The 15,745-nt window shown below is 39.0% G+C and overlaps 1 protein-coding gene across 1 annotated transcript in view; it reads left to right on the top strand.

Moving 5' to 3' along the window:
- Positions 1–14,068: 14,068 nt before the first annotated feature.
- The window catches only part of NUDT14 (nudix hydrolase 14), a 43,639-nt gene continuing 41,962 nt past the window's right edge, over positions 14,069–15,745 (top strand). Inside the window, exon 1 of the mRNA XM_031066344.1 lies at positions 14,069–14,077. The gene's annotated coding sequence lies outside the window, so the exon portion shown is untranslated. The remainder of the gene's footprint in view (positions 14,078–15,745) is intronic.

Genomic DNA, 15,745 nt, shown 5'->3' with positions numbered 1-15,745 from the left:
CCCCTTCCTCCTCCTCCTCCTCACGCCGCGGGGGCCCCTCAGCCCCCGCCTGCGCCATTTTGGAGCAGCGCCGCTGCCGCCTCATGGCACCCCCGGGGCGGCCGCGCTGTCCCCGGCGCTCCCTCGGCCCGACAGACCGTAGGGTCACTGCCTTGGTGTGACAGCGGTTCCTGCGTCCCCATGGGTGTCCCCTGTGCCTGCCGCCCGCGCGGGGCTGTCACTGTCACTTTCACTGTCCTTTCACCCCGTGCTGGTGTTTGGGTTCCCCTCTCTGGAGACATTCCAAACCCAGCGGGACTCATTCGTGTGTCACCTGCTCCAGGTGATCCTGCCATGAGAGGGGGTTTGGACCGGGTGATCTCCAGAGGTCCCTTTCCACCCTGACTATTCTGTGATTCCGTGAACAGCCTCAAGGCCCGCATGTGGGAAGTGGGGAAGGAAATCCTGTCCCGTATCATGTTTGTATCAACATGAGTCACCTTGCACGGGATCACTGAGAGCTGGCGCTCCCAACAGCGGCAGGAATGAGAGCTTTGAAAGGAAAGTCACTTGTCACACCACAAAGTGTTCCTTGGATGCTTTCCTTGGGCCTGCTTGGTGGCTGGTCCTGGGTGAGCTTTTATTTACCCAGGCAGAGTGGTGGAAGGGGAAATGAAGGAGTTTGGACAGCCCTAGAAATGGATGGTGGAAAACACATCTCTCATTCCTTCTTTTCTTTGCTTCTAAACACATCAGTTGGAAAGGCAGAAGAGGAATCTACTGAGTCCAAAAGTGAGATAAACTACAGAAAATTAAAAGCAAGGGTTCAAATAGGTTTCATCAAAGCAGATGAGCTGATTTTCAACATTTTAAAAAATATATTTTATACATGATTTTCCTAAAGAAAGCTCTCTTTTCATTGATTGGGATAAATAAATCATTTTGATTCATGAACAGCTGAGAGATTTATACTGAGTTATGTTTTTTTAGGTATCAGAAGTAAACCTGAAAAACATTCTTTCACATTCTGAATTTTTGCTGGCTTAGTTTACATGTGATGGGTCTTACCACTTAATTTAATTTTCACTTCTGAGTCATGCTCTATTTACATGAAAAACGGGATTTAATTAAAATGTTTGAAACAGTATTGCAAAATTACATTTAATTGAATAGATGTGCCTTAGATGTGATGAGTATTGTAAAGAAGAAATAAGGATATGTTTGGTCATGTGCTGTGAATTGACAGAGATCAGCATTGCCACTAAATGAAGCAGACTTGCCCTTCTTGCTACTTCCTCTCCTTGCACAAGTGTCTGTGCAGCAGCTGAGTGAGCTGGACCAGGGTAAATCCTAATCTAGCCAAAAAAAGAAGTCAGTTTTAAGCTAGACAAGATCAGTGATTCAGTTCATTATGCTGGCAGAGGGGAGGTGGTAATGTGGTAGTTAGGGATGAGTGTTTGGGGCCTGGTGAGAGATTGTTTCTCTTGGCTGCAGCACTGTCTTAAAATGAACTTGAAAATGTAGTTTCTATGGCATCTGTGCAGAGGCTGGCTTGGGTCCAGCCCACTGAGAGCATGAGCTCAGTGTGAGCACAACTGTCTGTACCTGGCCTGAGAAACAGGCCCTAGGTTTATTGAAACCCATTTTGCATTTAAAACTGACTTACTAACCAGAGGAAATACTAAATATTTTCACTCATTTGACTAATTGTTTCAAAAGCATTTAGGTCTGCTCAAAACCCCATTAAACAGTCAAGTGTCTAAAATCCAAGAGAGTTAAATGCTTGTTGTGCTTAAGAATTTTGAAAATTCCACCACTCCTCTAAAACTGACAATTATTTCCAAAATCTAGCCCTTGATCTTAATGCTTTTATACTGAGTAGGTCTTCCCTTGTCCAACTATTTTAATTCACTATCTGGAAAAAGAAAAGAAACTTTTCTTCTTCCTAGTTCCTAATTGTTCCTAAGTAACATTAATTTCCCCCATCCATGAATTCCCCGCACTTGCTTGCTGAACTTGACCCAAATCTAATAAAAAAGTCTTTCTGGATAACAGAATAATCTAATGGGGAAAACTTGAATAATGGCATTTGTTGCACTGTGAAAACTGAAACTAATTTGGATACTTAAATTATGCAATATGTGGAATTATGATGTAATTGGAAGGCTTGGAGTGGTCTTATAGGTACATTTTGTGGAGCTATGACACATCCCCTATAATTCACTGTAGTCTGAAAAAGAGTCATTGATGCATTTTTTGGTGTTCATATAATATTAATGAAGGATAATTGGGGCCTTGAAGACTGAGAATTTTAAATCTGTTTTCAAAAAGGTATATTCCTAAAATAGGCATTGATATTTAACATAAAGCTTCTGTCCAGGGACATATAGAGAGTGAGAGGTTTTTTTATTAATTTGTTTTCTTTCACAACTACTGCTTTTCTGTGCAAATAGGAAATTGAAATAATCTTTACATACAGTGTAGGATTTTAAGATTATTTCTAAGCATTCATGAATGCTTTAGTAACAGTATTGATTTCTAGACATTTCATATCAAAATTATGCTACTTGTGTGGAGATAATTTGAGTCCTGCTATTATATCTAATACAGCAAGGTCTTTAAGATAAACATATTTTTTATTATTTTAAAGGTAAATTAGGTAGGTGATTTATAATTCAGTATACCCTGCTAGTCTGATATTATCCACTCAACCTGCACCCCACTGAGTTGCAAACCACTGTTCTAGCAGCTTTACAGACCATTCAAAATCTGTAAGACACCAGAAGAGGATTCATCTGGGGAGTGAAATGTAAACAAAATGCTGAGTAAATCAGCTCACTTGGTCAGAGCATGATGCTAATAACACCAAGGTCACAGGCTCAGTCCCTGTATGGGCCATTCACTCAAGAGTTGAGTCAGTGATCCTCATGAGTCCCTTCCAACTCAGAATATTCTGTGATTCTGGAAATACTTTTGTAAACCCACACAGGTTACACATCTGAAGGAGGCTGTGGTCACACCTGGTGAAGAGTGCAGCCACAGAGTCAGATCATTGTCTGCCTGCTCTCAGAGGCATTTTACACATTTACAGTTGCAGGCCCAAGGATTGCATTAATGTTTTGGCCGGCTGAGTATTTTCCTTGGACATACGGATGCTCAGACTGGGAGCTGTGGACCAACACAAGAACAGAGTTGTGTTTACATAGAATCCAGTCAGGCAATTACTGTCATGTTAGAAAAAACCACAGCACTGTCCTTGTAGGTTTGTGCTTGAGTCCCAAGTTCCCCTGTGTTGTAAGAGCTTGAGTCATCCTTTACACTGTATTTGGTTCCATACAGAAATACTCTTCCAAAAGTCTGTGAGAAAAATGTCCTTTTCTGGCTGTTTCACTGAAGTGAGGATTGTAAGAAGTCATGGCAGTTCCTGAAGAAGGAATGGTGGAAAATCATATAGCAATTTATGCCCATGGTCGATTCTGTTCTTCCCCTGAGAGCTTTTCATATGAAGTGTTTCATCATCCTCTCCTTCTGCCCATCTGTATTTTAAATGAAAGCAATGAGCTCTGAATTTTTCCTGTAGAGCATAAAAGTAGTTGTATACCCTTCTGAAAGATTTCCAGGTTTCAAACCTTGCAGATTGAGGCACCCTGCAGCTTCATGTTGGGCATCCAAGCTATGGAGAATAGCCTGGCTTGCTGGACAAATCACTGTACCAGTCACTCATTTAAATGATTAGTTCTGTCTTTGTGTAGTGTAGAGGTAGAAATGGAAGTGCAGCCAAGGAATTGTGGAATTCAGCAAACTGCAGTCAGATTTTGGTGAGGGCCAGTATGGAGGGGTAAAGTACAAATTAAGATTCTATTCTTCAAAATGGGTATCTGACAGAATTTCAAAAGGGGCCTCAGCTTCTATTTGGGATTTTCAGCTGTCAGCCCTGCTCCAGGTGGGGCCCTTAGTCAAATCAACTATGTTTGAAGTGATGTGGCCTGGGGTTGAGATATGGACAAGGTACCTCACTTCACCTGAGGAATATTCTCTTCATTTTGTCAGTAGGAACCCTGTGTTCCTATATATTTTGGTTCTGCTTGGTAGTTAGAGAAGAAAATTCATTTTTCTCACATAGAGGATAGCATCTGTCTAGCTTTAACATGTGCTTGCCCCCAAAGTGCAAATTGATTTGTTATCTAAATTGGCTTTTTTTTAAACATACATCACCTCCTGAAGAATTGGCTTCTTTACCAGGAACTCCATGGTAAATCTCTTTTCACTTTTTCCTATTGAAGTTTTTCTGCTTTTCATAAATAATTTATTCAAGAGACCAGAGGGATGGCTAATGAGAGATTAACTCAATGCCCAAGGGCTAGGGCATTTCCCTGGGATGTGGTAGAGTCAGGCTGCAAGATCTCACTTCAATTAATATTGCTTCCCACATCACAGGAGAGTGTGCTCACTGCTGGGAAACACATTTGTGTGTAAATCTTCAGCTCTCTTTTGTGTGTGCTAGCCAGGCACTAGCCTATATATTAGACAAGAAAAAAAAACCCAAACCAAAAAAAAAAAAACCAAACCAAAAACACTCCCAAAAAAGCCAAAACAAAACAAAACCAAAAAAAATACCAAACCAGTTTTAAGAACTCAGCTGAGACTCCAAGTCATGAAGTCAACTCTTGAGTTGTCAACAGTTAAGGAGAGTAGTTATGACTTGAGCAGCATGAAGTATCCAAATGGGATTTGGATACAAGAAAATCTTAATCAGCACCTGAGCAGGGAGGGATTTCAGTGGTTCTGCATGTTGGATTTGGACCCTTACACAGGGTGTTGACAGAGCTATGGTGGATCTTGCTGTAGCAACTTAAAAAGTTGCTGCATTCAAGTTTTCCCTGTGCTAATGGTTCTTACCCCCTGGGAACCAGCAGAAGGTGGCTTTGCTGCAGCTCTTGCTCTGTTGTTCCAATTCAAACCCACTGCCATCAGCCCTTTAAGCCAAATCACTGAGTTTTACACAGAACTAAGTGAATTGCCTTTGCATATTCTTTTTGGTGACCTCTGTGCTAGGGACAGCGCCCTTCAAAGGGGAGGCACAGCATCCGTCAGCTGGGGGGAAGCATCTAGCTGCTGGAATAATACCTTGAGCTGTTATAGAAACTTTTGTCCAGAGCTCACATATCAAAGCCTTTGTGGATCTCTCCCAGACTCATATGCCTTTGTTTTTGAAAGTTGTTCTGGCAGGGCAGCTCTTGCCGCTGTTTCCTTGCATTCTATAAACATATATGTGCCTTCTGCCCAGGAACTTTTAGAAGTTTGCCACCAGACTAGAACCAACTGTCAGTAATTTTCCCAGTGTGTTTGTGTGTGAGTGAGTTTGTGTTTTGAATCTGTGGAATGGTGAATGGGCATCTGTTTCGATGCAGTGGGTGGGATAAACCTCAAAAACTCCTTGCATATTGACTGAACCATGCAGTCAGTAATGGTAAATTGGAACTATGTGCTGTTTTCTGAGCTTCACATTCCTTCCACACTTCAGAGTAGGTCAGTGCCTTAGCATCACATTTCCTCTATTGATTTAATCCTTAAGAATAATTTATTTTAAAGTTAAACATGAAAAATGCTCCCTTCAAGTTCATTTTAGTGCATGATATTTTTCATTCACTGTTAAGGGAATTAAATTATTATGTCTTTGAGTTTTGAGTAGTTCTAAAGCAAATTTCAAGGCTGCTGTAGATTTTAACACCTCATGAACTTTGTAATGGGTAGAAAATGTGCTTCATGAGCAGGGTGCAGTTCATCAGTGAAGAAAGAATTTCTTCTGATCTGAGTTTGCTACTGCTTTCTTTTGTGACCATGAGCAACCACCATGTCTTACAATTTTAACTGTCTTGGAGATGTCATCAAGATTAGAATATGTGTATGCATGGAGAAAGAAGTGAGCCCTCTACCAATAATGCCATGAAAACTTTGAAGATGAAAAAGCAAAGCAGGGCAGTGTAACAATAATATTAACAATCTTATTTTGCATTTAGGAATTTTTGTATATGGTAATAGCAACATAAATGTGCCCAGCTGCCTGAAATATTCTGTGGAACTTCCGTCTGCTTTTTTATAAACATAAAACATTCTTTTCTGTTTTGACAGTTAAAAATTATGCTGTTGAGGGAGTAAACAGATTTTTAAGTTACCTGTTCAAACAAGTAAGTCTTCTGTTGAATCTTCAAAAGGTTCCAGTAGTAGGAAATATGTTACCAAGTAGCACATTTATTTGCAGTTCATTTTTTTAAAGCAGTAGTGCAGTGAAAGGAGATGACATTTTTCCCCTGTGAAGTTCGTCTCATTTTCTTCAGCTTGTCAAGTCTGTTATGTCAGTGTTGAGTATTAATCTTAAATGGAAACATACTGCTTCCAGCTCAGGGAGTCCCTGAGCTGCAAATTGCAGGAGTCTGAGAGTGTTTTAACAATATATTCTTACTTGGGCATCTTGGCTTCTGTCAGAGGTAGATCTTGGATGAGAGTGATTTTTGATCTGACTGCTGCTGTGTTAACAGTGAATGTGGTTGAGGTGCAGTAAAATTCTTTCGTATGTGTGAAAGAAAAGAAAGAAAAGTTTTTGCAAAGACAGCATTAGGGAGCTGAGTACTGAGGGAACATAATTTCCTTTGAGGGAAATGGTGTTCTCTGCAATTAGAACACAGATTTAAGAAAAGGAACTCAGGAATCTAGGCATGTCTGCTTCTGACTCTGCCATATGCTTTGAATTCAACTCTGAAAATTTGTACAAGTTATTTTTGTATAAGACATTTATTAATTACTGAAGGGGAAATGAGAAGCATTAGTTAATAAGAGCAGTAGTTGAAAAGAACACTAGTACTTGTTTTTGTTTCAGTAAAATTATGTCATGTTAGTCTTAATTTCTTTATCCAGCATGCTTTGACAAGTGAATGTAAGCTTTGAAGTAAATGCATGAAAAGTAGTTCACAGTGACAAAACTTCGTATTTTTAGGTCAGTCATACTATGATTTAACACACTTGTGACAGCAAATGTCACATAATGGAAAGAATAAGGCCTTGTTGAGCACCTTTTGTAGCTGAAATGTGTCTGCACTTACTTAAACGATCAGTAAAATCTCATTTAATGCCATCAGACTACTTGGGTTACTGCACAGTAACTGTGAAGTTAAGACTGAGTGTAGGAGGAGGTACAGAAGTTGCAGTGAGCCTAAGCTGTACTTCTCAAGTTCTGATGTGCTGCTCACTGAGGGCCATTGGAATACTTGCAGGTCATCCATATGAGGCAGCTAAGAAAAGCAGGTCAATTATTAGCAGGCTTAATGTGCTACAGCTTCCCTGGAAGATGTTTCCAGATCTGAAATGAAGAAGTTGAAAACCATCAGCTCTGGCAATACCACTCCAGTAGCCTCATGTCAAGGACTTGTCTGCACAGGACTTTCCTGATTAACTCCATGTCTCATTCTACAACAAAGAGTCTGGTTCTGTTTACGTTAAACCATTTTCAAAGTACGATTGCACTTTGAATTCATACCCTACCTTAATCCACGTTAACTTTCCAGTGTGTGCCCTAAGGGAGCAGTAAACTAAACTGGATGACTGTGTCCACACAGGGGTTTAATGGAGTTTAAGTAGCAGAATTCAAGTTCATCAAGGTACTTACTTCAGATTCATTTTCTTGATGTCCTGGTATAGACAAGCCCTAGGAATAAAAGTGGTTTAGTTCTAAGTGAATGAACCATGTTATAAAATCCATCACTGAAGTTTTATTATACTTTTATGTGTGAAATACAGCTACTGCAGGGTATAAAGTAGGCTTTTTTTGTCTTGTTTGGTACCATCTCTTTTGTAGAAATTGCATTTAGATCTGAGAAATAAAACAGTGCTCATGTTCTTCCAACAGCTAAATGCTGTATTTGTTTTTCAGTTTGGATCAAAATTCATGTGTTTGCTTAACTAGCAGAAACTTTTCCTCATACAAAAAATATGTCATCTGAATCAGAATCTCAGCTATGACATTATGTGTATTTGATATGTTTTAAAGCAGATGAGCACTGTAAAATTTTAAGTGTTTATAGCAAATCTGAATATTGTGGAAATTAGATTTTCTGTAAATGGCAGTATGCTTTAAAATGTCAGTGTTTGATGATCTATAGGGGATGAAACTATCCTACTCTATTTCTGAAAAAAAGTGTATTTCAAATAATTTTATCTCAACTGCTGCAGTATTTAAAATACATTTGTATTTTCAGCTGTAACTCATAAAAGGTCAGCTCCCATGCTTTGAAAACTCTATACAACTTGATACTGCATAAATGAGCATGTTTTACACAGCAGGCATATAATGTTATCTGCCCCTCTGACTTGCACTCAGATTAATTATTCTTCATAATTTTTAACCAGAGTTAAAGAACTTAGCTTTCTGGTACCGTCCTTCAGACATTGATCAAAATCTTGTTAATATAGTAACACTAAAGTTTACTGAAGTTTAAACAAAGTAAAGCTCAGTTTTTCTTAGTGGTCAGCTCATGTCACACTAAAGCCCTGATCACTGATCAAAACAGCATTAATTATTTGTTTCACGTTGAGGTTGCTGTGTCAAAATCCTTTAAATACCTCTTGGAGCAGAGAGGGAATCTTACAGCCTGTGACAGAGCAGCTGGCGTGGACATGGGCTGATGCCCCAGTTGACAGGTTGTTGGATTAGAAAGAATATCAAAGGCAGTGAGTAAGATTAGGGATAAGTGAACATCTGACAGCAGTTTGCAGCAGGGGAGAACAGATGATAAACAATGGGAGCGGGGTGCGTGGGGGGGTGAGAGGTGAGAAGGCCATGGGAAAAGTGTGGCGGCAATCACTAAAGCTCCAGGTTGCTGAGCCTCATGAATAGAACAGGAAATGGGATTTGCTGGGACAGATGTGCTGAGTGGTGATGAATACATTATAGGGAAATGAGGCTAAACTCCTGAAGGTGAGATATGGTCTTTCTCTTGAAATAGAAAATATGGGAAAAGTTTACCCTGCTAGAGAAGTAAACATTCTTGAAAATTAATATATAAAGAAGTAATGCTAATTTTAATTAAATTATTATTCTGCAAGAGAGTTCATGATAAACTCTAAGTCATGTACTTCCAGCATAACAATCTTAAAGTGCTATTACATATATAGGATTGAAAGTGTTTATTTTTGTCATGAGACTGCACAAATGGTGGAATAGTTTGAATGATGGAGCAGCCTGGAATGGAGGCTTTGACTGGGTAATGCTTAGAAGCATATTCTGTATCTGGCATGTATTACATAGCACTCACATAACATATGTTTGATCCTGCCACTGTTAAGAGACTTGTACTGAGTGATCTTGTGAGGTCCTTCCAGCCTTAACATTTTTTCAGTTCTGTAAAGTGATTGAATGCTTGTAGAATATCATACATAACTCCTCCTGTTCCTTAGGGTATTGTTTCTTTCCTTCTTGGACTTCCTTAGTTTATATTCTTGATGGATCCTTTTCCAATATTTATGGTATAGTTATGTCAGAAAGCAAACAGAAACTTTTTGCATGTTCTCTTACAGGGTTGTATGTCAGTTTTCTGACTTGGAATTTCTTATGAGATTTTTTTCTTTCAAATTTCTGTAAAGAAAAACTCATTAAAAAACATCTCACACTAACATTTTAATAATGTATTACTTTAGCTGAAGGGAGGACAAGCGGAAAGTATAATTGTTAATGTTCTGAGAAAGTACCAATCAGATTTGTTCACAAGACATCTAGAAATGTATTCCACAATGTATTCTCACAGTTTGAGTTACAAATACAAGCTTGGTAAAATAATGTAGAAACACAAACTGTGAGAGTCACCAACTGGCAAATACAAAGCTCAATGCTGTAAGGACAAGAGGTGACTTAGCTGTAATGGGAATGCCCACCATCTGTCCTTCCTGACCTCAAATCCCTCATATAAGCTGCCCCTGTCCTCCAGCTGAGGAGACATGAGGCTGGCCTCCTTCAGTCCCTGTTTGCTCCAGCCATGTGTCCTGTAACTGTAGCTCTCATTTGTAAAAGAACAAGGGATTGTAAACAGAATCTGGGATTGCTGTGTTCCATAGCCCTGCTTCATGGAAATAGCTGTTCACATTTGAGAAAATCCATGTTCAGTATCTTGACTGCAGTGACATCACTTGAATACAGCAGCTGAAGAGTTGGTAGAGCTTTGGAGTTACAGATGTTCCGCAAAATTAGCAACCAATGAAATTTGTCCTTCAGCCAGCCATAATCAAAGAAATAAAATTATGGTGAGCACAGCCAAACAGAGATTAAAAAATCTGTTCTACTGATTCTAATTAGCATAAGTACTGTCCTAATAGGTGTATTTTCCATAAAACTGGGATTTCTGCATTTGCATGAAACTATAACCAAGGAATTTACCATTTGTTACAGGCAATTCCCATTTTAAAGATCATTTATAGCCAGCTTGCACAGTTCTTTAAATTCTTTAGTTTATATTTTATGGGGTCACTGTCATGCAAGTTTTGGAAATCCTGCAGTAACACATAGAACTGTAGATAAATCAGTAATCAGTTAATCACTAATTCAATCAATTTACTGAATGCCAGTAGTATTTAAGCAGTAGGTAGATGTCTCACTAGTAGTGCACTCCGTTAGAATGGATGACAGATTAGAAGATGTTCACAAGTTACTTGAATCTTTCTGTGCATTACTTTTTCCCAATGAGAAGATGATAAGAGGACTGCCTCTTATCAGGGGGGAATCAGATTTCAGTTGAGTCTATCAAAGTTGAGAGGTAAAAGTGAAATTAAGAAAAGAGCAGAGTATGGAGCTAGTTGCATCTGTCACTTTGAACTGATTTTTGGGAGGGGGTGGGGAGGAAGGAGAGGATGAAAAGCCCTGAGGATCTTTGTGAGGAGGGTCTGTGAGAAAGTCTTAGAAGAAAAATCCAAAGATTGTTCCTAAGCTTTGGCTTCTGTTAGCCCCCTGCTGCTGTTCTTCATCAAGTTGTTTTAATGGCTTTCAAAGCAAGTGAGTGGAAAATGGTTTCTCTGGAACTTTAAGGAGTCTGAACTGAAAACTGTCATTGCTTTATAAGTAAAACACATCAAAGATTGATGGAAGAATTGCTTGTTAAACACATTGTAGATTTAATTAAAAAATGGCTGATATCATAAAAGAGACACCGGATCATCATAACTACCTAAAGGTGAAAGTTTAATGGCTTGTCATCTGCTCGGGAACCTGTGTTAAGTATCTCTTTCATAGCTTTTGTGACCCTCTGTATATCTGCAAGATGTTTTTTTTCCACGAGTGTTGCGGTTTTTTTCATCATGTATAGATGGAAAAGTACCAAAGCATAAAAATATGTAGGTGGTTGTTACTGTGCTTTTTAATTTTCTGTCTGTCATAAAGGATGCCTTTTCTGGTATTTTTAATTAACTAGTGCTTCAAATTCTTATCTAGCTCTGAAATAGTTGTTTTTCTTTGTGTTGCAGTGCATAATATTTGTTCTGTGTGTTCAATGTGTGCAAAGTGCATTTGTATATCATCTAGTAATTGCATGTTTCTTCTGGAACCTGCCCTCTTATTTTCCTCTCCTCTCCCCACTGATAATTCCCTCCACAGTCCTCCCAAACAGTAAATAGTATGTTTTTTACTGTTGTGTTTTAGATCTAATATGAAAAAGTGAAGAAAAGAAGTGTACATTGAAAACAGCATTTCTACTGAGACTATGAGCCTCATTTTTTTAAACCAGATGCTTTTTCTGATCTCATGCTGCATATGATCAAGGTGCACTTTTAGTAAGCAAATACAAACAGTTCTTTTTAAAGACTAGAATAATTCCTCAGCAAGCTGATAAAGTACAATATCCATCTTCAGATTTCAAAAATATGCAGTGTTGTAATTCCAATTTTAATTCACAAGTTCCTTCTGGAGTATAACAGCTACATCTATGCATGATTCGGACTCCAGATCTGATTATATGAAATGCAGAAAATTGTTTTTCCCAAGAGCCTAATATGTGATGACTTCAATTACTGGATTTTCTGCAAATAAGGCTTAGAAATGAGAGCCTAATATGTGATGACTTCAATTAGTGGATTTTCTGCAAATGATAAGGCTTAGAAATTGTATGTTTCACCAAAAAGCATGACATTATTTGAGTGAAATCTGTAAGATTTTCATACTGTACGAGATCATTTAAATAAGGAGTAAGACTATTGAGCATCCAATCAGCTACATAGAATATGGTCACTTGATGTTACTGTTTTAAGGATTGTTTTCAATTATATTTGTCATTTTAGATGATGTTTTAATTAGCTGTAATGGTTATTTGTGAACTTAGAATGGATATAGCATTTTGGTTTGCTGCATAAAAAGATTCTAGACAATAAGTGGGTCTGGCCAGATATTAAGATCCCCATTATGAATTTTTGTAACTTTGTGAAATTCCAGCCTTGCTGAATAAAATGGCATTTTAGCTCTTCTCATTGATAAGGCCAGGCCCTCCCTTACATTATTTCTATTCAGTCCTGGTTTAAGCAAATTCAAAAGCAATTTGAGTAACTTTTTTTTTACATAGTTGGTAACCTTGTTGGAGTAGCAGCAGTTCAGTGGTTTTTAACCAGAAATTATATATCTGACAAACTGAGCTGGAAGTCAATATGGGGAAAAATAGGGGCAAACAGTACATTTATGTATTGACAATAACATTATAAGTAATATTTAAAAAAAAATTAGGCTATGTTGCTATATAGCTCTTGTATGTATTCTTATCCAGAACTGCTGAAATAAACTATCACTGTTGACTTTGTTTAGTTTCATTTTGGCTTCATTTTGGTTATCATTATGCCACTTAAACTTGTTGAGCTTTTGAAGCAGCAGGATTAGAAGAAAAATTGGCTTTCAAAATCAAATCTTTTGGCAAATCTGCTGTAGAATTTCATATGTGTGTCTGCACTTAGCACTCAGCTTTCAGCATTGTACCATTTCTGACACTTGAAAATATTGGACACAGGCAATTTCTGGCTTACTTTGCAAAGCTGTGTTGCACTTCAGAGTGACATTTCCATAGCACTGCAGTTTGTACAGCCTGAAATTTTATCTGTAACTCATCTGATTTGTACTCTTCAGATAAATTAAAAAGCAGTATGAGATTATTTCATGTAGTGATAGGACAAGGGAGAATGTCCTTAAACAGAAAGAAGATAGATTTAGATTTTCTATCAGGAGGAAACTCTTGGCTGAGAGTGGTAAGTCACTGGCACAGGTTGCCCAGGGAAGTTGTGGGTGGATGCCCCAGCCCTAGAATGTTCAAGGCCAGACTAGATGGTGCTTTGAGCAACCTGGTCTGGTGGAATGTGTCCCAGCCCATGGCAGAGGGTCTGGAGATTGATGATCTTGAAGGTCTCTTCCAGCCCAAATAATTCTGTGAATATTGGCTTCCTATTCAGTGAAACCAATCAGTAATCATTAGTATGGAAATTACTGCTATAGTATTTTGCAGGATAGTTCCACCAAATCTGAAACGCTAATGTCTCCCTTATTGTTTCTGTAAACCACCCTTATTTCTTGACCAGGAGAGGTGGTTGACCTGTCAGTCTGGAGAACCTTTCTTTTTATCTCCTTTCTTTCTCTTTGATCTGTCTAGGAGTTCAAACCTCTTGGCAGAAATCTGACAGGACTCATGGGAACATATGAGCCTCCCGAGAGCATTATGGGACACTCCATAGAGAAAGATTAATTTGTTAAAGTTATAATATGAATGTTAAGATTTAAGTGTAAGAATTACATTAGGGGGTGGTAGAGTAGAGATTTAATCACACCCAGGGGCTGAAAAAGTCAGGGAAACTATTTCATTAAACAAAAAAATTGTCAGGATATTTGCTTTTGAAGTATTTCTGAAAAAACCTAGATGAATGCCAGTTGGTATTGTGTTTTCCCTCCCCTCTGTCTGTACACTCTTCTGCAGCCTATGGGATAGAGCAGTGCCAGGCCTTCCAGTCCTGCCCTAAGTGGGATGATAAACCACACTCAACAGTTGTGCCTTGAGGAGAGGATGAAAGGAAGAAGAAACAACTTTCTGCAGTGGTATGTTATGTGTACATTTTAGTGAGAAAAGTGTGTCTTGCTCTTGCAAGGGAAGGTGTGGAATTGCCTGTAGTAGTTGGGAATGTTGAATCTTCATTCTCAGACCAGCCCTGCTGACCCTGTGGGGTGAACTTGTGACCTTCCTTCATTCTTTGTGTAAGATTTAGGCTCTTCTGTATATGCTGAGTTCGTGCCATTGCATGCTCAGAATGAAGTCTTAGGGCTTAAAGTCTCTTGGTGTTCTCCTGAAGGAGCCAACAGAAGCAGCCAAGAAACAGTTTTAACGTGCTCACACTATTCAGAGCTGCTGAGGAGATATGCGCAAAATCCCGGGACTGTGTCTGTGAACATATTTAGGGGAAGTGGTAGCCTTGAGTTCCTGTGAGGTTTGCTGTATAGGATGTGTCCTCCCAGCTCTTACTTCACCATGGAGACACAGCAGTGCTGCTCCTGGCTTTGTTCCCAACTTTGTTAAGACTCAGGATGTCCCAAGTGCTGCCTACTAACCTTGGTCAAGCTTGTTAATGCTGGATCTTTGTTGGCAGGTACCAGCCTGGTGTGTAAGGCAAGGTGTACAGTTCATTGAATTGTATTTTGTCCTTTGTAAGTTACATATATAAATGAATAGATTTGTGAACCATTTTAAAATCATATCTATGTGATCCATGATACTGCTTATCAGGTGCATTAGGAAAACCAAGTAACTTGGCAGTTATGTATGATGGATTGTTTTCTGTGTTGTTTGAAGGGTTTTTTAATCCAATTTTAATGATAGAACAGTCTATGGACAGGATTTTTCTTAGCAGCATTCTGCTTCAGGTGACACAGTCACCTATTTTGTTTAATTTTTTTTTTAATTAGAGCAGGATTCATCAAATGCATTGTTTTTGAATGCAGATTTATTATCTGTTTAAATGTGGAGTGGCCCAGTATTGTGGTAGAAGAGGGATAGTTTTATTTTCCTGCTGGCTCTTTGTCAGCCAGAAAAGATTTTAATCAGATCCTATATAAGTTGCCATGAATTGTTAGAATGACTAAAGAGGTAATGAGAAATATTAGACAATTGATGGTGGTGATTAGCTTTTGGCTGAAGTACCAGTGGCAAGTTAAACTGTGGTTTTATGGTGTTGTCAGTGTTGTTTTCCTGAATGACATAGCAAAATTAATGATGAAAGGACAGTTTCTTTCCTTCCTCTCTTGGATGAGGGTCATGACCTAGGGTAGCAAAGATGAAGAAATTATGCTTGTAGGCGTAGTGGTTGCCTTGGGACTGATGGTTTTAAGATTCATTTACTCCTTCTGCCTACTCTACTTGTGTTTGCTTTTCTGCCTGCTGTGCCTGCAGGGATGAGGTGAAAGCCCTAAATCCCAGCTGAGCCAGGGGGGTGAATCTCTCTGAGTCAGAGATCCTACGTGAGGCTGTGCTGTACCAGTAACTGACCAGGCAGTCAGGAACCTGTGGACCAAAGAAGTGTTTGCCCTGTGTGCAGCATTTGGAGAATCCTCTTCCTAAGGGGCTGAAAGGTTATTTTGACCGATGAGTGCACAGGATGAGTACAGGAAGGAGCTCAAGAATATTCAGTGAGAATTCTCATCCACTGTGGGGTCTCGAACTTGCAATGGGTACTTTATATTGAGTTTCACTCTGTCTTGAAACAGCTACTACAG

This window comes from Geospiza fortis, unplaced genomic scaffold (assembly GCF_000277835.1).
Source record: "Geospiza fortis unplaced genomic scaffold, GeoFor_1.0 scaffold23, whole genome shotgun sequence".
NCBI lineage: Eukaryota > Metazoa > Chordata > Aves > Passeriformes > Thraupidae > Geospiza > Geospiza fortis.
This window is presented reverse-complemented; position numbering and strand designations above follow the sequence as displayed.